Source organism: Dasypus novemcinctus, chromosome 23 (assembly GCF_030445035.2).
Source record: "Dasypus novemcinctus isolate mDasNov1 chromosome 23, mDasNov1.1.hap2, whole genome shotgun sequence".
Classification (NCBI taxonomy): domain Eukaryota; kingdom Metazoa; phylum Chordata; class Mammalia; order Cingulata; family Dasypodidae; genus Dasypus; species Dasypus novemcinctus.
In genome coordinates, this window is record NC_080695.1 from 50,986,269 (window position 1) to 51,009,207 (window position 22,939).

The window sequence follows — 22,939 nt, forward strand, 5'->3', positions numbered from 1 at the left end:
TATAATCAGCACACACTTATGCATTACCTAATAGCCCTGTCATTAGAAATACTCTGATTATAAGCAGAGATCTTCTCCACTCACATATTTATTTGTTCAAACTGTCATATGCTGCCTTCTGCCAGTGACCTGCTTGGGGGTATAAATTGAGGACCTCCCAGAACTTTGGGTTTAGGGATGGGGGGCGGATATCCTTAGCTCTTAATGAGTGTCTACTTTGACTTCTCAAAGTAAAAGAGGATGGGAGGAGGCTGACAGTGGTGGTGTTTACTCGCCCATTTCTGGGTTCCGGCACCACACCATCTCAGAGATCTAATTAAGCAGTTTCATCATCATCTAGTTTTAGAAGAAATATAACAAAAATGCATTAATACATTTTGGAGCTATTCAAATCAAGGCTCAATATAAATGAGACTTTATCCTGCTCCTTCTCATCCTTTGACATTATATATGTGTGTGGATGGAGAACAGGCGGAAGTGGGGAGACTGGGATTAGAAAAGGAAATATCCCATTGAACTTGCAAAATCGGTAAATTTGAAGTAGCTTTTATAGTACATGAAATTTTGAGGAGGAATTTGGAGGTGATGGGACCCTGTATTGACAATAATAATACAATCTTCAATGATGAGGAATAGTTGTCAGCTGCTCCAAGCATCCTTTCCCAGGCAACCAGATTTGGGGAGAAATGCACTGCTACCCACCTCTCCATGTAGCCTTGGTGGAATTGTATAGAGGCCCAGCTACTTTCCCTCCTCCACCTTCACATACTTGAGAACAGGAGGGTACTGGAAACTTCCTGGTCTGTGGAGCTTAGGCACAGAGCAGGTTGGGAGGTGGTGGTACTCCTGTTCACTGACCTGCCTCAGTGGAAATCTGACCTTTGTTCAATGTCCTGTGTAAGAATGCTAAACTACTTTTCTCTTCCACCCTCAGAGAGGGAAGACAGCTTAGTGTGAAAGATACAGGTGTATGGCTAAGTGTGGAGTTATCTGGGCTAGGAGGCTGTTGTACACCATAAGCCTGGGTTTGAAGTCTGTGTGGAATTGGGGAATGTTCAGTAAAGCAGTGTTCCTTATCTTCTTCTGATTCCTAACAAGGGGAGTCCAAAGAGAAGGCATAGCAGAAAAAAGTACCAGCAAAACCAAGAGGCGAAGAAGCACATTATATTTTCACTTTATACAAGGTATCACCAACAATCCACAAGTATTCACTTTCCAAAATCTCATTGGGAAGTTACTTTAAATGTAGGTACACAAGATTAGACCTCAGGGTGGGGTCATGTGTCAATGACTATCCCCACTCAGAAGGGGGTCTGGAACAGGAGCTAGTTTCTGGTGCTATCTGGATATAGTGCTTCGGTGTTTCCTTTTTTTTTCTCTTTTATTCTTAAGGACTTACTTATTTACTTATTTATTTATTTATTTTTCCCCTTCCCCTACTACATCCCTGCTGTTTTTGCTTTGTTGTCTTCTCTTCTCATTTTCTGTCCTCTAGGATTCACCAGGATTCGATCTTGGGGACCTCTAATATGGAGATAGGTTCACTGTCAATTGCATCACCTCATGGGCTGGTTTCTGCTGTGCTTTACCTTTGACTCTACCTTTCTCTCTTTTGATGTGTCATCATCTTGCTGTGAGACTCACTTGCACAGGGCACTGGCTCATCACACAGGCACTCATGCAGGCAATCATGTGGACACTGGATCACTGCGTGGGCACTCACGAAAGCAGTGGCTTGCTATACCAGCACACTTTCCCTTCTTTTTCACCAAGAGGCCCTGGGGATGGAACCCAGGTACTCCCATATGGTAAGCGGAAGCTCTACACTTGAGTCACATCTGCTTCCCAGCTTAGGTGTTTCTTAAGGAGATATTCCTTGATGTATCATGGGCTGGGTGGTGTGGAGCCTAGCAGTAGGATAGGTGCTACATATGTATTTGCCATGGTTGTCATTTAACTTTGAACTCAACACTGAGGTCTCCCCAAGTAGTAGGTACCTTGAGGTATGCAGTCACCTCTCCACATTATCTTCACAGTGGCTGACTTGAAAGTTCAGTCAGGTGGCACTGGAGATAATGTTTCCTGTGTGGCCACATAGACACATTATGAAAAGTGAAGCATAAATTTAAGACAAGATTTTGTGTTAACTAAGTAGAACAAAGAAAATGAAGAGGGAGAAAATGAACAGCTGATGAGAAGGAATGTAGGTACCCTAATAAACATTGATTCTCTCACTCTCTCACATACACACACACACACAGCTCAAAGACTCAATTCATTGTGCCTGGCCAATGCTCTGAAGGGCACTTTGTTGCCATGTCTGTAGATTTCACATGGGATTTGGATTTTGGTTCAAGAAAAATGGGTGCTAATATTAAAATCTCACTTTCTGAGCAAGGAGAATTCTGCCCTTTCTTCCCTCCTTACTCTGTAAGAATGGCTTAGATCTTCTTGACATTATACTGTTGCCCCCACTGTGATTGGCTTGGTGCAAATTGATCTTTCTAAATTAGGTAGACCCATTTAAATCTCCCCTGATTCAGCCTCAGGACATCAACCACAGTTGTGTCCCATACTTTGCATAAAGATTACAGTAGTGTGGGATCACTGGATTCCTACTCAGCTCCATGAACCCTAAAGTACAAAATTCACCAGATGGGTCATCTTTGTCCTTATCTACGTTTTCTGGTTGAAACTGGTACAGGGCAGAAAAAGCAACTTCTTGCTTCATTTCCCTGTCTACAACCTCCAGTACAAGGTTAAATATCAATAGTTAGAATCTTCATCCTCTTGTTGTTTTGATCTTAGTTTTCTCCCACATTGGTATTTGTGGAATTTTGTAGGTGGGATTTATCTGATTAGGTAGTTCATTTGGTCTGCTTATCTTGAATAGGTGTTGGATTTTGTTAAATGCTCTCTCTGTTGATACAATCAGGTTTTTTTTTTTTACCCTTATTTCACTCCAATACTTTTGAAGATGAGGGGTATACGAGACCATTTATAGTTCTGAGAGTAATAAAAGCATGGACTGGGAGTCCAAACATAATTGCTTCATTTGTTTATGCCTCAACTATCAGTACTTCTTTAACTTAGATAGACACATTTGATTTCTTCATTCATTCAGCAGACATTTTAAAGTTCCTATATGAAGCTAGGTTTTTTTGTGAAATTCAGGAATGTCATAGAAAAGAGGTAAGCAGGCCAAATATAATGTATTGCTTGTTTCTGTATGACCTGAGAGTTAAAATTGTTATCCAAAATTTAAAGGGTTAAAAAGGAAGCATAATATTTCATGCAGGAGAAAACTGTAGGAAACTCAGATTTCAGTGTCTGTATATAAAGTTTTATTGGAACATAGCCACACTCATTTATTTATGTATTGTCTATGGTTATTTTTGTGCTAACATGTCAGAGTTTGTAGCTGCAACAAAGACGATGTGACCACAAAGCCTAAAATAATTGCTGCCTGTCCCTTTACCAAAAATGTTTACCAACTCCTGCTGGTGATGTTTCAGATGCAGGCTTTATTTTGAAGTAACCTCAAGAAGGGGATGACTAAAAACTATTCAAGACAAAGTGATACAGACGGTACAATAAAAGGTCAATGGCATTATCACTGTGTCCAGGAATGCAATGGAGTTACAAATGTAGACTACCTAGTACCACATCAAATGAGAGGAGTATTCCCCTGAAGAAGACACTTCTTAAATACTGAGAAAAAACTTCACCATGCAAAATAATTCTGTGGCAGACATTTCAATCAGAAAAAGTTGAGGAAGCAGGGACTATTATGGAATAAGCGGGTACTCTATCAGAATTAGGAAGAGTTATAAACAAACAACCGAAAAGGACATGGCAAAAAGTATAGCAGAAATATGATGATAAATTTGAGAAGCCACATCATGAAAAGCATTTTGCATCCTTGAGCGGGCTTCAATTTCATCTATTTTTGCCATAGGATCTGAAGTACTCAAATTACATGACCAGGTTTATAGGTTAGAAAATAAGTCTGATGGATGGATTTTTTTTTTCAGCAGAGAAGATTTGAGTGACAAATTTGAAAGCAAATAGAAGTGCTTGAATACTTAACAGGAGGTGAGAAAATGATTATGGTAAGTGTTCTGAAAAATATTCTGTGAGATAATTAGATGAGATATGGGGAGAATATTGCAAGGTTGCTATAGAGAGATGCAAGTTAGGGAGAAGAATTTTATGGTGGCTGTGATTTGAGCATGCATAAAGTTATGCATGAGAAAGTAGAGTGGGAGCTGTTCACTCTGAAGAGTGATGGGGTAGTGAGAGAAGGAGATGTACTCTAAATAAGGTAGGACAAAATTGAACCAAAGGTGTGTGACGCATAACAACATCAAATATCATGAACCACATCAGGCACTCACACTTTGATGAAGGAGGAAATGACAAGTTTGTAGCAGGTGTTCTCACAGATGAGGATGATCTATCATGATGGATGAAATGCATTTTTTAGTAATAAACTGGGTTGTCTTGTAAGAACAAGGAGGTGAATTCATAGTGGGTTTGATGAGAGTGAGAATAGAGAGTGTTGGATACTTTAAAGAGAATGTGGCACTGGATGCTTCTCTTAAGGAAAAACTGATATTAGCATCTTGAGTGAAAATCAAGTGAAGACACATTACAACAATATCATGTGTAAAAGCAAAGGAGTAATACAGCTTTAAAAGGCTAAAAATTTTGGCATATGCCTTAGTAGGCAAAATAGCAAAATTCCCAAGGTTTGTGATTTCAAGACAGTCTTTGAATCTACATTCTCCACTAGGAGCCAGTTGCTGGATGGGAGGCAATTCATTTTTTTTTCCTTTGGTATTTTTAATTTTGATTGTAGAATGACAAGGGGAGAGAAGAGGTTGGAAATATGAATACAAATCATGTTACAAAATGCCTATATTAGAGTGAGGGTTTGAATTTTATTTTGAGGATAATGAGGACTCACTGAAGGAATTTAAGAAGGGACTTAATTTGGTGAAACTTGAGATTCAGGAAATTCACTCAATACAGAATTGTGGATGACATATGCCTGAAGACAGAGACTAATGCCAAGGAGCCCTCTAGTGTCCAGTGGGAGTAGATGACTACATTGAATGCGAGTTAAAAAAGAAATCACTAGAAGTAGAATAGAGAAGAATGGCGAAATGAAGAGATGTGTTGTTTCTGCTAACAAGTGTTCAATAAGAAATATAAAGAAGTTCAGTATTATAAAATAAAACCATTTTATCATGCTGAAATATACCAAGGATCAGAAATGCAGAACAGGGAAGCAGACTTGGCCCAGTGGATAGGGCGTCCGTCTACCACATGGGAGGTCAGCGGTTCAAACCCCGGGCCTCCTTGACCCGTGTGGAGCTAGCTCATGAGCAGTTATGATGCGCACAAGGAGTTCCATGCCACGCAGGGGTGTCTCCGCGTAGGGGAGCCCCATGTACAAGGAGTGCACCCCATAAGGAGAGGCCCAGTGCTAAAGAAAGTGCAGCCTGTCCAGAAATGGTGCCGCCCACACGGAGAGCTGACACACACAAAAAAAACACAGATTCCCGTGACACTGACAACAACAGAAGCAGACAAAGAAGAAGACGCAGCAAATAGACACAGAGAACAGACCACTGGGCAGGGAGGGAAATAAATAAATAAATGAATAAATAAATAAATCTTAAAAAAAAAAAGCAGAGCAGACATAGGAGGGATGGCTTTTTCATATCCAGAAAGTATGGTATATCTCAAATGACTAAGGGCTGGAATAACTTAAGTTAGATCACCACTTCCATGTTCTAAATCTACCACACATGTGAAAGTAAATGCCTACATACTTTTCCTAAATGAAGTGCTGGGGATTGATTTCAGGATCTTGTACATGGGATGCTGGAGCTCAAACCCCTGAGCTACACTCACTCTCAGTATAATCTTGACATGATAGCTCAACTGTAATGCAATATTTAAGTGGCCTCAATAATTTTGGTCCTTAATTTCAATTAATTACTCAATGATTTCTAATGGGTACATTATAATCATTCATTAACTGCTTCAACTTTTATTTGGCAGTTGCTATTTCAGAAATTTCTTCCTCCACTCACTATTTCAGCATTCTAAAAATCATGCTGTATGTAGCTACATATACCCACAAGCACATTGATTGCATCTGTCTTTGGAACATATGGTGCAAAATATTTGAATTATTTTAAAAGCATATATTTTGACCAAGTCCTGTATGTGTACAGAAGCAAAGTACAGAAACTTAGCATTTTATATGTATTTGGTTGTTTGTAATGTCAGAGAGTATCAAATTAGTTTTTACCTGCTTGAGAATACCACTGACTTCCCAATTTTGATAGTACTATTAAAATTAATCTATTCTTTCAATGATATAAATGTCTATTGCACAAATTACTGAATAGAGTGATTCAAGCTATGGTAAATAAATTTAACATTATAATACATTTTGGAACACATATCTTCTTAAATATGTAGGTTTGGCAGTTTGATATTATTTATGAATTCCAAAAAGAAATATTCTAGTTGTAAACTACTCTGTTAGGCATGATGCCCCTTTGGATATATTAAATTCAGAGGTTTCATTTTTACTTTATTAAATCATGCTTAGGGCTTTGATTCTACCATGTCATGTAATGGCCTGGTGTAAAGGGAGGGATGGAATTTGAATTGTACTACATGATTTTGCAAGGATGATACAGATCACATCAAACTTATCCAAATTTATAAAAGTGTATGGTTCCAAATGTAACACACAATGCAAATCATTGATAATGGTTAGTAGCAACGTTTCAATATTTGTGTATCAATTGCTACAAATATGCCGTCCATGCTAAGATGTTATTATTAGGAGAAAGTAGAAAACGCACAATGAGTAAATGGGAATCACGTATATTCTGTACGTGACTTTTCTGGAACCTAAAGCTTCTTTGAAAAAAATGAAAAAAATCTGACTCTGGGTGAATAAATGGAAACAAATGCCACTGTACATACAAGACAACAGATCTTAGAGTGATGATAGCCATATTTTTAAAAAAGTAAATAGTGGGGCTCCTGAGGGCTCTGGAGACATCCAGACACTATAGGTAGGGCAGGCAGCCCAGGAGGTTGGCACCCTGTCAGGGGGACTTACTTTGGAATTTACACTCCCCAGTGTGTTAGGGTTGGACTCAGTTGTGTTTTCCCTGCACATGGCTCTGTTGCCCCTCTATTTGAACCTACACTTAGTAGTAGAATTGTTAGTTGTATGTCCAAGAGACTTAAATCTTTTGACTGTTCATGTGCCAGTTTTGCCTTGAATTTCAACAAAGTTGTAATAACTACTTTAAGGAGAGTTTTAAGAGCATTATTGATGAATACAGGTAAGAAACTAAGGGTTCCATTTCTTTTATAGTCATTTTCATTATGAACCATTGGAAAGACCTTTTCCTATATTTACTAATCAGTTTGGTAAATGCTCATTTAAAAATATGTGCATAATAATATTATTTTGGCTGGTTGGATTTCTCCTGTAATGGAATCAAATTGGTCTCAGTTTATAAAATGGGTCAATCTAAAGGAAGCTGCTAACATAGTTATTTCAACTTACTAGTTACTTTAATAGTTAACTCTGTCCACAGAGTTCCCCCTGTAGCTATTATGTATCTTAAAGTAAAGTATACTGTGACAATATTAAATAAAAATGTCCTAAACAGTATCTCACACAGATATTCCAATGACTTATTAGGTCAATGAACTAAAATTTTTAAATTATATTTGAATTCTGGATGCATATTTAAATACCAAATTGCAATTAAAAAATTAATAAACCCCACTGTCTTCTTAACCATATTTTAACAATTATAACTACTTTTTGAAAATGAGACTTCTGTAAAATTATGTTACTGGCAAAAATAATAATGTCTTGAATGTCTTAAGTCACTTTCAGACATTTCTTTTTTAATTTATTTGAATGGATATCACAGTTTTAGATCATATTTTTTAGGTAAGTGTATAATATACTAACTTTGTATAATAGATTCTTATATGACAGAATAGGAAATATTTTCACTGTATAAATACAAAAAAAGCTTCATATTTCACTTTGCAAAATATATTTCTAGATTGATTACTTAAGGCTCAGAATTCTTGAATATTAATTGTCTGACTTGGTAAATTTTTTAAAAAGATGCCTAGGAGTTGTTCAAGATATCTATGTTTTTCTCTGAGATTCTTATGAATTCTACAGAGTTGGAGCCTTTGAAGACTGTTTTACGGTAAACTTGCCCTTATATACTAATCAAAATCTGAGAAGACTAACCAATCTGGAATAATATAATTCATTTTAAGAGAGGACTTTAGCTTGTCAACAGTGTTGACAACCATAATTTATTCAGAGCCAACCACAGTTTAACTGAACACTACTAGAAAACAGCCACGTTATTCTAATGAAACAAGGACTTAAATTTTTAAGGAAAGAGAACTTTTCATGAACAAGGAAACTATTGTTTTAAAATAATTCCCTCTGCTTATTTTTTTGTGAAAATTAAATCCAGTATGGAGAAGATAATAAACACATTAGATGGCTGTTAGTACATTACTTTAATTGGTTTTAGAATTTACTCTATGATCTAATTTGAACATGAATTTTATGTTTTGGTCTTTATGTTCTACTTATATTATTAGAATGAAGAGAGATAGAACAGTAAAAGTATTCTAATGACATAATTAGAAAAGGTAGCATCACCTTGAAACAATATTTTTAAATGATATATATTTTTTTTCACCCCTACTAAAGTACTTATTTCCATATTTGGGAAATGGGCTTGAAAACACAATGTAATCAAATTAAATTTTATACTCCATTTTTTATCTCAAGCCATGGATATACCATCTAAATATGAATTCAAAGATTCAGGTTAAAATTGCAAAGTAATTTATACATGTAAAAACATGAGTTCAAATGGAGTGTTAAAGGTTTATTATGGGAAGCAGCTGTAGCTCAATCAGTTGGGCTCCTGTCTACCATATGGGAAGCCCTGGGTTCGTGTCTTGGGGCCACATTGTGAAGGCAGGCTGGCCTGCACATCATGGAGTGCCGCCCAGCCTGAAAGTGCCGCAGAGAGCCGACTCAGCAAAAAAAGGTTATGTAAAAAACACAGAAGAACATGCAGTCAATGGACACTGAGAACAAAGCACAAAGCAAGCCACAAGGGGGGAGCATAAATAAATAAAATAAATAAAGACACATAGAAGAACACACAGCGAATGGACACAGAAAGCAGACAACAAGCAAGACGTGAGGGGGGAATAAAAAATGGTTTATTATGAGACATGATACAGCTATACAAAGTGTTATTAAATTAATTTTTTAAAATTATAATTGTACGTAATTATGTATTAGACTAATATCAGGATTAAAATTACAACTAAATAATTTTTTAGTTATTTTCAATAATGTGGAATGGTAAAATACAGAGGTGAAATTAATATTTTAAAAAGTAAACTGATGCTTTTTTTACTCCTTCACTAGAAATTTTATCCTCATGGGATGTAAGTATTTAGCATTTCAAAGGTCCACGGAGTTGGCAATTTCATTATTTTTCTTTCAAAGGTATTGTGTTTTTAATGTTAGAATATTAGTTTTAAAGTAACTTTTCTGTTTCATTTGCATTCTTCATAAACAAATTACTTGATCTATTTATTTTACCTTGATATCGCAATAATTTATAATAACTCATGGAAATTAGGTAGCACACAGAATTTTTAAGGTAGCAATCCCTCCTTAGAATTAGATCATTCAAAAGTCCAGGTCTCCCTCTCTCACCACTCTCCATTAACTTCATTTCCTACATCTCCTAAGAAACCTCCACCATTGTGCACTATTAAACTAGACTACTTTTTGAATTTTTCCCTAAAATATTCCTGCATGTCTTTGCTTATATGTGCAATGGTTTGAAGCTATATGGATCCCAGAAAAGTATGTTCTTAAAGTTAATCCTTTCCTGTGGGTATGGACTCATTATAAGTAGGAACTCTTTCTGGGTAGGATCTTAATTTAAATGTGACGCTCCTCATTCAGGTTGCGTCTTACTCCTCTTACTGGAGTCCTTTATGAGAAAATGGAATTTAGACCAAGAGAAGTAAGGCATAGAAGCAAGAAGCTGAAAGCCATGAAACCCTGAAGAGAAGGGAGACACCCACAGATACAGCGATGGACATTGCCTTGTGGTAGAGGAGTCCAGGATCCGTGGTAGCTGGTTGTATTGCCTGAAGATGTCTTGATTTGGACATTTTTCTCAGCCTTGAAACTGGAAGCTTGCAAACTACTAATTCCCCATTGATAAAAGCCAACCTATTTTATGGTATCTACATGAGCAGCTTTAGCGCTGTTCTTCTAGTTAGAATGTTCCCTAACTCCAAATATGAAACTACTACATATCCTTCTAGAACACACTGCTTCTTCTCGTTAGAATGATCCCTATCTCCAAGTATGAAAAATCCTTCAAGGCCCATTACTAAACTGAATTTTTTAAAAAAAATTAATATATGAGAATTATAAAAGTTAAAACAATAGAAAATATCTAGGGAAAACTAATATACTCTCTTCCCCCTTTTAATCTCTCAATTTAAAGTAGGCTTTCTACAGTTAAATGCTACTGCCAGCATAAAGATTTATTTCCTTGATCACATTCCAAGTATATGTTGTACTTTGTACGTGCAATTCATTATCATATTCTCTACGAATCTGGTTTTGCATAAAAATTTGTGTTTCATATATTCAGCCATAACCCACTGAATGTACTGGGGGAAAGTGTGAACTACAGGATAAACTATTATCACGGGGTGCAGCAGTGCTCCAGAATGTGTTCATCAAGTGAGATGAGTGTGTCACAATGATGGGAGAGGTGGTTGGTGTGGGAGGAATGGGATGGGGAGGTGGCGGGTATATGGAAACCGCTTATGTTTTTTAATGTAACATTTTTTGAGAAGTATAGATCTTCAAAAAAAATACCATTTACAAAAATGATGGGGGGAAACGGACTTTGGCCCGGTGGGTGGGGCGTCCGTCTACCATATGGGAGGTCCGCGGTTCAAACCCCGGGCCTCCTTGACCCGTGTGGAGCTGGCCATGCGCAGTGTTGATGCGCGCAAGGAGTGCCGTGCCACGCAAGGGTGTCCCCCGTGTGGGGGAGTCCCGCGCAAGGAGTGTGCCCGTGAGGAAAGCCGCCCAGCGTGAAAAGAAAGTGCAGCCTGCCCAGGAATGGCGCCGCCCACACTTCCCTTGCCGCTGACGACAACAGAAGCGGACAAAGAAACAAGACGCAGCAAATAGACACCAAGAACAGACAACCAGGGGAGGGGGGGAAATTAAAATAAATAAATAAATCTTAAAAAAAAAAAAAAATGATGGGGATAGGGGATGGGGAGTGGGTTATATGGGAACCTCTTATGTTTTTTAACGTAACATTCTTTGTGATCTATTAACTTCAATGAAAAAAATTGTTAAAAATTGCACACACTGTTTTAAAGAGAAAGAAAAGTTGTAAAACTCTCTGTACAGTATAACACCACTTCAAAATATTAATTATTCATATATATACACATGCATCATAAATGTATAAAATTAGCAATAAGGAAAATACTGGAATATATCCAAAAAATTGTGTTTATTATTTTGTTACCCTTTGTATTAGTCAGCCAAAGGTGTGCTAATGCAAAATACCAGAAACTGGTTGGCTTTTATAAAGGGTAATTATTTGGGGTAGGAGCTTACAGTTTCTAGACCATAAAGCATAAGTTATTTCCCTCACCAGGCTATTTTCACCTGTTGGGGCAAGATCGCTGCTGATATCTGTGAAGGCTGAGGCTTCCTGGGTTCCTCCCTTCCTGGGGCTTGCTTCTCTTTCCTCTCTAGGCTTACTTCCTGCGGCTCCAGCTTAAGGCTTCAGCATCAACCTCCAACTTCAGAACTCCAACATCAAAAAGCCCTCAACTCTGTCCTTTGCCATGCCTTTTCTCTGTGAGTCCCCACCCATTAAGAGGTGGGGACCCAATGCCCTAATGACATGGCCCAATCAAAGCCCAAATCATAACTTTATCATGGCCAGGTACAGACCAGATTACAAACATAATCCAATATCTAGTTTTGGAATTCATAAATATATCAAACTGAAACACCCTTATAATTCCCTGGAGTACCAGGGCCTTTTTTTTACGCTCACTGGCGTTTGGTGTGTTCCTGAAATACCAAATAGGCTCAGTTTAGCAAAAGAGTCTCAATAAATATTTAAGTAAATTAATGAATTCTTGATTATGTTCATTTTAATATTTAATGGGTTAACATAATAAGAACATGAATTGCTCCCAAGAAAAATTACTAACTTACCATCACATCTTGGAAAAGGATAGTTCCAAATTCTGTTGATCATGTGCTGACAAGTGAGGACCAGATGGCCTATTAAAATGTACCCAGGATAATACTCAAAAGATACTGATTGTCTGACACCATAATCTGAACTGATCATATACCCATTTTGAAACGGAGGAGGATCTGGGCAGTTCTGTAACTCATAGTCTGAAATAAACAAAGAAACAAAATCAAATTATGACATTAAATTCATCTAAAATTTATAGAAAAACTATGATTAAAAATAGCTTTTTATTTCTAAAGATAGTTTTTAAAAAACGAATGTTCCAATTAACATCTTGAAAAAACAAACAATACAGCAGGATTATAACAACATGCATTTATGAAGACTTACTATGTCCTTTAGAAGTAATATGACACATACCAAAAATGAATTTGACAATGTTTAACTTAGAAAGTATATCGAATGAATTTGATAAAAAGTCAATAATACAGAGGCTAATAAAAACGAGTCTATATGGAATGCCTGATACAAATATCCCTACTATTCCCTTTTAGTTTAAAGGTGAAATATAGGACCATGCTAAACAAAGTGCTTCTAAGAAGGAAATATATAGTTGTTTCCTTTTGTTTTTAGTTTGTCTGGTACATCCATAATAGTGAGATTTATTTGATTTTATTTCTTGAAAAAACACCTGTAGAATCACTAAGTTAGCAATTACCATCAGTACAACATTTTTATAACATATACTTTATTATGCTTTATCATTAAGTCCTTTGTGTGCTCTAAAATAAATTCTAGGTAAGATGATAGATAATAAATGTTACTTGCAATCTGTGTGATTCAAAAATGTATCCATAAATTAGTAAAAGCTAGATAATCCATAAATTAGGTGCAATTTCCTGATGATCATATCATCTTTCAACTAATAGAGACACCATGCAAACAATTTTCCCTATCTACTCTGGTACAATGGAATGAAAAATTTAAGCACTAGAAGCCCACTGTATCATCTTTTAGAGTATGCTGTTATACATAAAGGTGACAGAGAATTCACTTCTAATACAACAACGAAGCCACATTGTGCAGAACCGACTCCAGAAGAAATTGTGCTCAGCTTCTCCTTTCCTGTATTCCTGCTGAAAACAAATCAATGATTCTGAATCACAGGCAACACACAATTTAAAAAGAACAAGAGGTAATCCATTATTTTCCTCACTATCAACTGAGTATAGAGAGTAGTAATATAAAGGATGCAAGCGACTGCTAGAGAGGCCTTTCATAGGGAGAATAAAGTAAAAAGGAAATTTTAATTTTATATTTAAGTTCTTTTATCAGGTGATAAACACTGGTGAACGTGTAGCTTTGAAATTTTAAAATAAATGCTGAAAAACTTTATGCTCTTTGATTTGTGCCAGGCATTTGCCAGGGTTTGGAGTATAATTTTCTCCATGAATATCCTGACAAAATAGAGGCAGAAGAGGTGAGGATATGGCAAAAGGAACAAAATAGCTGAATGTGCAAAATTGATGGACATATGAAAATGTCTAAGGCAAAGGAATATTAAGTAGTTCTTTAAGACTGAAATACAGAGAACGGGATTTGGAAATGCCCAGAAATTAGACTTCTGTTTTCCTGGAAGAGGAATTGGACTGCATATCATACTAAGTGGACTGGATTTTACTATAAAACCAATGCAGGAAGCGGATGTGGCTGAGGCAATTGGGCCCCCATCTACCATATAGGAGGTCCAGGGTTCCATGCCCAGGGCCTCCTGGTGAAGGCAAGCTGGCCCATGGGGTGAGCTGGTCCATACAGAGTGCTGGCCTGTGCAGATTACTGCCCCAAACAGGAATGCTGCCCTGCGCGGGAGTGCTGGCCCATGTGGAGAGCTGGCGCAGCAAGATGATGTAACAAAAAGAGACAGAGAGGAAAGATAGTAAGAGATGAAGCCGATCAGAGAACTGAGGTGGTGCAAGAGAATGATTGCCTCTCTCCCACTCCATAAGGTCTCAGAACTGATTCCCAGAGCTGCCTAATGAGAATACAAGTAGACACAGAACAACACAGTGAATGGACACAGAAAGCAGACAGTAGTGGGGAGGGGAGGGAGGAGAAATAAATAAATTAATAAATCTTAAAAAAAAACAACCAACCAACAAAAAGAACAACGTGGGAGCCCCATGGAAAGATATTAAATAGAGCTACTAAGTGGACTTGAAATTTGAAAGATCAGTGTAGTTGCTGTTAGAACGGTAAAACCGTGGACATTAATTATCCTATGGAGTTATGAGGTTTTATAATTAATAGATTTTTCTTATTTAATAGCTCAGTGAAATGACATTTTCCTCTTTATATTTAACAATATTTAATGCTAGTGAGTCAACTGGATCATTTGATTATGGAAATATAATTTGCAATAATCTTTTGTGAAAACAATTTGAATAGAGCTATAAAAAATCACTTATACCATTTGACCTAGTAATATCATTTACAGACATCTCTACTATGAGAAAAATTTCAAAGAAGAAAGAACTCAGTATTCACAGTTGTTAGTTACTACATATGTATTTGTTTTTTCATGTTTTCAAAATAATAAAGATATCATGCTCCAGAATAAAAGACTAAGACGGTTAGACCCTGTGATGGTTAAGGCTATTGTGTCAACTTGCCCAGATGTTTGGTCAAGGAAGCACTGGGATAATTGTAATTACAAGGCATTTATGGACTTTAGTCACCATTGAGTTTACTGCAGTGGTAGATCATAGATAGCTGGTTATAATTACATCAATCAGGGAGATAGCCATCAGCAATGAGTGATACTTAACCCAATCAGTTGAATTCCTTAAAAGGGGAAGTGATTCCAGCATGGAGAGAGAATTTCCTAGCTCGTCTTTGGATAGCCAGCATCTCCCAGACCTCGTCAAGAATCTTCGCTGGGCTTCCATCGGAGCTCCTGGTTGCACTTTGCCTGCAGAACCTGGACTTGTGCATCCCCACGGCTGCATAAGAGACTCTGATAAATCTCTTACTATTGACAGATATCCCTTGTTGATTCTGTTTGCCTAGAGAACCCTAACTAATGTCGACCCTTTCTTCAGTTAGCAGTTTAGAAGAAATCCTGAATTTTACATTTCTGTTTTCCTTGATTTGTTTATTATTTTCATATCTTCCACTGTATAATGTCTCAGAACAAAAGTCAAGTAAGCAGTTGAAGAGAAACTGAGAGTAAGAAAGACAATAAATGGCAAAGGCTTTTTTCAACATTGTTGGATAATTCCTAGCATTGACCCCCCAAAGAAACAGAACTGAACAAAACCTAGTGTTAGACAAAGTCATACCATAATGGGAGTGAAGTCAACAATACCTACAGGAAAGAACTGAAAAGTATCTGAAAATCATGAGCCACAACTCATTTTGTCACATAAACACGAGGACCTTGTGTAATTATTTCCTAATTGTTTCCAAAGTTACATCTTGATTGTACCATAGCAAGATGGAATGAAGCACTTCCTACTCATCAAGATTGTAATGAAAATTAAGTAAGTTAATTTATAGAACTTTATAAACTGTAATATGCTATAAATGGAGTAGTTTTAATTTCTTACACACCTGAATTTTATAAAGAGTTACATATAGGATGTATTCGTAATATGAAAGAGGGAACAAGTGTTTGAAGTTGAGAATTCTTCCAAAATATCCTTTAGAGTTAAATGAGTCGGTGTAAGTTTTATTTACAGAAAATCAGACATAATTTACCAACATTAGAATGAATTTTATGGTGTTGCCTTTTTGGTGAAGCTGCATTATACTATGGAACTTCCCACAGTTAGAAGGAGAAACGCTATATAAGGAATTACGCCAGGTCAATAAACATCATAAGCACAACTGCTAAAGAAATTTGAAGTACTAAAAATCATTTGCAAAAGGACAAGAGCTTTTAAGTCACAGTTATTTGAAAATGGAATTTGAAGTTTACCATAAAGATGATACTTGCATAGTCTGTAAGAGTGAGTTTTCTGTTTTCACGTCTTATATGTAGAGTATCCGACTGCTCGAATCCTCCGCATAATACAGGCCTTCAAGGGAAAAATCTAGAGGTGTCCAAAGGAAAAGAGTATTCAAAACCATAAGAAACGAGTCTGTCATACTAGAACACACCCTCCGCGTGATGGATGCGGTGGCGCTGTGCTGTCCCTGGCCGGGCCTGAGCCGCGCGGGACTCGGGACCGACATGGATGGGGAACGGGACCGCTCCCCGCGCTCTGCCCGCGGGCCCTCGCCTCTTCCCCACCTGCTTGGCGGGTGCGGGGACGGGCAGGGGCGCGGATCCGGCCCTCCGCCCAGTGGCCATCGTTCGCCTGTGCTGGCTCTGTGCTCCCGCTCGGCCCCTCTCCGCGGCGGGGTGGTCTCGCTGTCGCTGCGGGAACGCGCCTCGCCGGCCCCTCCTGAGCCCCTGGAGCGCTGCGGGTTGTGCCTCAGGCGCCCGCGGCGAGCGGCGGCGCTGCTCCCGTTCCCGGCGTCCCCTACGCGCAGCCGCAGGCGCCTTTCCTGTGTGTGCCCCGGATGACGCCAGGGGGTCGAGAGCAGTTACGGGCACTCCTCTGCCTGGGAGGGTGCCGGTGTGCGTCCCAGGGGCAGCGCCTGGCCAGCTTTTGGCCAACTCGAGGGCTGTCCTGTTCTGCCCGAGTTGCCCCGAGGGGCCGTGTCGCGGGGCCCCCACAGACCTGGTGTTTGGGGAAGATTTAGAGTTGGGCCTTCCCTAAGGAAATGCGCGAGGGAGGCCGGGATCTGTGTGTGGTGCCTTTGGGTGCCAGGAGCGCATTCGGGGTGCCTGTAGCTCTCCAGCCCGCTGCATCCAGTGGAATGGAGAGGGGACCTCCAGGATAAAAAGAACACACCTCAAAGGCTAGAGTGGCATGCCTCTCGATATTTGATTTTCTAAAGTTATGCCCTGTGTGATAAACAGGGTGCTTGGAAAATTATGCTAATAAATGCAGAAACAGAAACATTAAAGCAGAAAGTCAACACAAACCTTTCTTTCCCTTTCTTTTTCTCTATTTCCCACACATACACGCCTTTTTCCCGTGACTCCATTGTACTTCTCCCTAGGACAATCTCACAAAACACAAAGCCAGGCCACTATTCTCTTTTCAAAGCGCCAACCCAAGTGAAGGCCATAAAAACACCTCTTGAAAGCCAGGGCTAGTCGTCCGGGAAAGTGTCCACAGGACATGGGATCCCTCCTTACAAAATTGTTTTTTGACTAAAATTTTTTCATAGACCCATGTCACAAAAAGAACAAATAATTCCAAACTGTGTTTGAACCATCAACACATTCCCTTCTGAGTTATACTCTGTAGATAAAATGAGCAGGCTTGTTCTCTTTCTTGTATTTGCTTGAAAAATAATTATAATGACAAGAAAGTCCATTGGAGAAATGAGTCCTCTAATACACAAAAACAAGGCTAAGAAAGAGAAAAAGCTATCAAAAATGGCTTGCCATTTCCATGGGAGGAGAATCAAATGAAATTATATTCAACACAACCTAACCCTCATTGGATGGTTTCACTCCTGATTTAACGTGCCTTTGTGGTATTAACACAAGCACATGCACACACACTCACACATCACTCATGCATTTTAACAAAACGTAACACAATGCATTTTGTTAAATATTGTTATACAGTTTGCTGTATTGTTTCAGAACTGCAGTCATGTTCTCTTTAAAGCTAGATAAAACTAGAGCCGAAGGGTGCTGACCTATTTCTGCTAATATAATTAACCTCTGTCGGAGGGTTTCCGGCAAGATGGTGGCAGCGTGAGCTTGCCTGGTAGTGTCTCTGCAGGGGGCGGCTGGGCAGCGTTGAAGGCTCTTTGGGACCGCGCTGTTTCGGGGATTTTTGCTAGTTGGAAGGTGTCTGGACGTCAATTCGGTGGGAAGGTAACAGAGAGGATACGTCTATAATATATAAACGGAGGTCCCAGCTGGGCGCGGGAAGTTCCCTCCTTGGGTGGGCGGAGCCGCGGTAGCGGGCGCTCCGGCAGCTCCGGAGCCGCGGCGGCCAGGGTTTTTGGTTTTTTTTTCCTTATTCTAGAGGCTTTGTGGTGCTGAAAAATTCGCGGATACTGGGCTGGCTGGTGAGGGATTGTTCGGACAAGACTCCTTTGCAGATTGATTTGCGAAGACAGACGGTGTTTCCCTGTGAAGCGGGGGACGTTTTAGCCTCCGGACAGGGGGGCTTCCGCCTGGAGCCCCATCCCCACAGGTCCGGCTGCTGATCTGCAACGGAATTGGATTTTGGACAATAAGGGGACACAATTGGGAGACTGTTGTAGGGTGCAGTGAGGGAGGAGGACACGTCTGGAAGCAGATTGGGGAATATTTTGCGAAGTTTGGGATTTAGGATCTTAGAGTCTGTTTTCGGCGTTTCCAGCTGAAGCCCACCCCACCCGGCGGGGCTTGGGATCTGGGTCATTGAACTGGCCGTGGTGTAGAGGCGCCCTCAAGTGGCCGTTGCGTGTGAGCACAGGGAGGGAGCTGTCCAAAGGCTGATACCCTGAGGAGTTAGGTGAATTTCAGAGATCAGACATTCAATATAGAATTCGCCGATCTGGCTTCCCCCACGGGGCTGGCACCCAGCTACGGGGATCCCTGAGGGCTGTGTTGCACTGCGGGGCTCCTAAGCTTTCTGTGGACCAGATTTGAGGTTGCCAGGTCTGGGTCCCCTGGACTCTGGCGGTCCACACCCCAGACTCACACCTCTTGAGTCTTCAGTGTCTCAGACTTTCCACCCCCGAATCCATCACGCCCTGGGGTCTACCTGGGGTCCTTGAGTGCTCTGGACCTTAACGTTGGCGTTTTATCTTTATTGGTTCATATTGTTTTGTTTTTATTTTCACTTTATCTTATTTTCTACTCTTTTTGACGCCCTGATTGCTAATATTGCATTATCCTCTAGTCTTTTCTCCTAGCGTGCCCCCCAAAGTCCTTTTTTTATATATATATATATACAGTTATTTAGGGGTTTCTTTGCTTGTTGTTTTAGATAGTGTTGTAATTGTGACACGTGTATACCTGAATCTCTCTTCGCCCTATCTGTTCCCCACCGTGTGCCTATCCTCTTTTTCTTTCTTTCTTTCTTCTTGTCTTTCTTTTTTTTTCTTTATTATAATTAGTGTTTTTTTTTTCCGGTTTTCTCTCTCCCTCTTGTCCCTCATTTTCCACTTATTTTATTTTAATTCAAGTACACAATAGGTGCTACAGGGAACACCTCATATTTACTGGGTTTTCCCATCCTCCACTACCTCATTTCTGTGTGAACTGATTTAGGCTACCTACACTATCCCCCTTCCCCTGCATCTTCATATCCACTATCATATACTGTCTCTCCTATATTCCACCCCCCACCTCCCATTCTTTGACCCACAAACTGTCTAACTCTTAATTTCTAATACCTCTGTCCTGTTTTCTGTCTGTTATCCACTCTTGAAACTATTACCTTTCTTTTCTTTTTCCCTCTCTCATGAAAACAATAGCTTTGTAGTTCATACCATATTCTGCCTATATTCAGTCATCTACTTCATAAAAGGTACTCTACCTACAGCTATAACTCTATACAATCTACATGAATCTAACCTCCATCCTCCCAGATCTCATATTCTTGCTTTGTTAACATACATTACTAATACTACTTTACACTTTTCCCTTGCTGACACAATTGCCTTTCCCCAACACTAATACTTTCTTCTAAAGTGAACTTAACCAACAACAAGTAACTTGAATAAGAAGAAAAAAGTGACAAAGAGAAGATATAACACCTATGCAAAAATAACAACTAATTAACCTCCAAAAGTAGACAAAGAAGCTAAGGAACTGATTAAATTCGACAAAATAAAGAGATGACCAGAAAGCAACAAAAATCTACAAACCAAACCAATAATCAGGAAAACATGACTGAATCCAATCAACAAACCAATAATCACGAAGGGGAGCAAAACTTGGCACAAGCAATGAAAGAACTCAGAACATTTATCACCGACAAATTTGATGCAGTAATGAAAGAGGTTAACAACATGAAGACATCACTTGGAGGGGAAATTGCAGACATACGCAAAAACATAACAGATATGATGGGAATGAACACCACAGTTCAAGAAATCAAAAATACACTTGCAGCAAATATCAGCAGGCTAGAAGAGACAGAGCAGAGAATTAGTGATGTGGAAGACAGTACATCAGAAATCAAACAGATAGTAGAAGGGGTCAATAAGAAGATAGAAAAAATCCAATTAGGATTTAGGGACCTGAATGACAATGCAAAACGCTCAAACATACGTATTATAGGCATTCCAGAAGGTGAAGAGAAGGGAAAGGGGTCAGAAGGAGTGTTGCAGGAAATAATGGCTGAAAACTTCCCAAATCTACTGAAAGAGACAGATGTCCATATCCAAGAAGCACAGCGCACTCCACAAGTCATAAACCCCAACAGGCCCACCCCAAGACATATACTTATCAAATTATCCAAGGCTCAAGACAAAGAGAAAATCCTAAAAGCAGCAAGAGAAAAGAAAACCATCACATACAAGGGAAGCTCAATTAGATTAAGTGCTGATTTCTTTTCTGAAACCATGGAGGCAAGAAGACAGTGGTATGATATAGTCAAGGTACTAAAGGAAAAGAACTTCCAACCAAGAATACTCTATCCAGCTAAACTAGCATTCAAACATGATGGAGAGTTCAAAATATTCACAGACAAACAGAAACTGAAAGAGTATACCAACAAGAAACCTCCCCTTCAAGAAATTCTAAAGGGAGTTCTGCAGGAAGAAAGGAAAAAACAGGAAAGGCAAAGTTGGAGGAGAGTATAAGACCAACAACAACAACAAAAAAGACAAAAAAATATATACAAACAAAATATGACAAACACAAATCCAATCAAAATATGGCTAACACAAATAATTCCTTGATAGTAATAACACTGAATGTCAATGGATTAAACTCACCTATCAAAAGATTCAGACTGGGACATTGGATAAGGAAATATGACCCATCCATATGCTGTCTACAAGAGACACATCTTAGACCCAGAGACGCATGGAGACTGAAAGTGAATGGCTGGAAAACAATCATACAAGCTAACAATAACCAAAAAAAGGCAGGAGTAGCTATATTAATATCAGACAAAATAGACTTTAACTGTGAAACAATTGTGAGAGACAAAGAAGGATACTACATTTTAGTGAAAGGGAAAATCTGTCAAGAAGATCGAACAATCATAAATATCTATGCCCCTAACAAGGGTGCCTCTAAATACGTCAGGCAAATGCTGGAAAAACTAAGTGAAAGTATAGATACATCTACAATTATAGTGGGGGATTTCAATACACCACTATCAAATCTGGACAGAACATCTCAAAAGAGAATCACCAAAGAAACAAAACATCTGAATAGTATATTAGAGGAGCTCGATCTAATAGACATATATAGATCGCTACACCCAAACACAGCAGGATATACATTTTTCTCAAGCGCACATGGATCATTCTCCAAGATAGATCATATGCTAGGCCACAAAGAAAGGCTGAACGAATTCAGAAAGATTGAAATCATACAAAACATTATCTCTGACCACAGTGGAGTCAAGCTGGAGATTTGCAAGGGACAGAAGCCCAGATTTCACCCCACGATTTGGAAATTAAACAGCACACTCTTAGAAAAACAGTGGGTCAAAGAGGAAATCTCAAAAGAAATCAATGACTACCTTGAAACAAATGATAATGACAACACAACATACCAAAATTTATGGGATGCAGCAAAAGCAGTACTGAGAGGGAAGTTTATAGCCATAAATTCATATATCAAAAAAGAAGAAAGAGCAAAAATTGAAGAACTAACTGCACATTTGAAGGAACTAGAAAAACAACAACAAAGTAACCCAACAGGAAGAAGAAGGAAGGAAATAACAAAGATAAGAGCAGAACTAAATGAAATAGAAAATAAGAAAGCACTTGAACAGATAAACAAAACCAAGAGCTGGTTTTTTGAGAAGATTAACAAAATTGACAAACCTTTAGCAACACTAACAAAGAAAAAAAGAGAGAAGATGCAAATACACAAAATAAGAAATGAGAAAGGCGATATCACCACTGACCCCACAGAAATAAAGACTATCATAAGAGGATATTTTGAAAAACTATATTCCAACAAAAATGACAATCTAGAGGAAATGGACAAATTCCTAGAAACACATAAGCAGCCCATATTGACGAAAGAAGAAATTGATGATCTTAACAAACCAATCACAAGCAGAGAGATAGAATCAGTTATCAAAAATCTCCCAACTAAGAAGAGCCCAGGGCCAGATGGTTTCACAGGTGAATTCTACAAAACATTCCAGAAAGAACTGACACCAATCCTGCTGAAACTATTCCAAAACATCGAAACGGAAAGAACATTACCCAACTCCTTCTATGATGCCAACATTACCCTAGTACCAAAGCCAAACAAAGACATCACAAGAAAGGAAAATTACAGACCAATTTCTCTAATGAACCTAGACGTAAAA

The 22,939-nt window shown here is 38.8% G+C and overlaps 1 long non-coding RNA gene across 1 annotated transcript in view; it reads right to left on the reverse strand.

Moving 5' to 3' along the window:
- The window catches only part of LOC131275606 (uncharacterized), a 250,872-nt gene extending 233,983 nt beyond the window's left edge, over positions 1-16,889 (reverse strand). Inside the window, exon 1 of the long non-coding RNA XR_011647256.1 lies at positions 16,733-16,889. This is a non-coding gene — a long non-coding RNA (uncharacterized lncRNA). The remainder of the gene's footprint in view (positions 1-16,732) is intronic.
- Between the last annotated feature and the right edge of the window lie 6,050 nt (positions 16,890-22,939).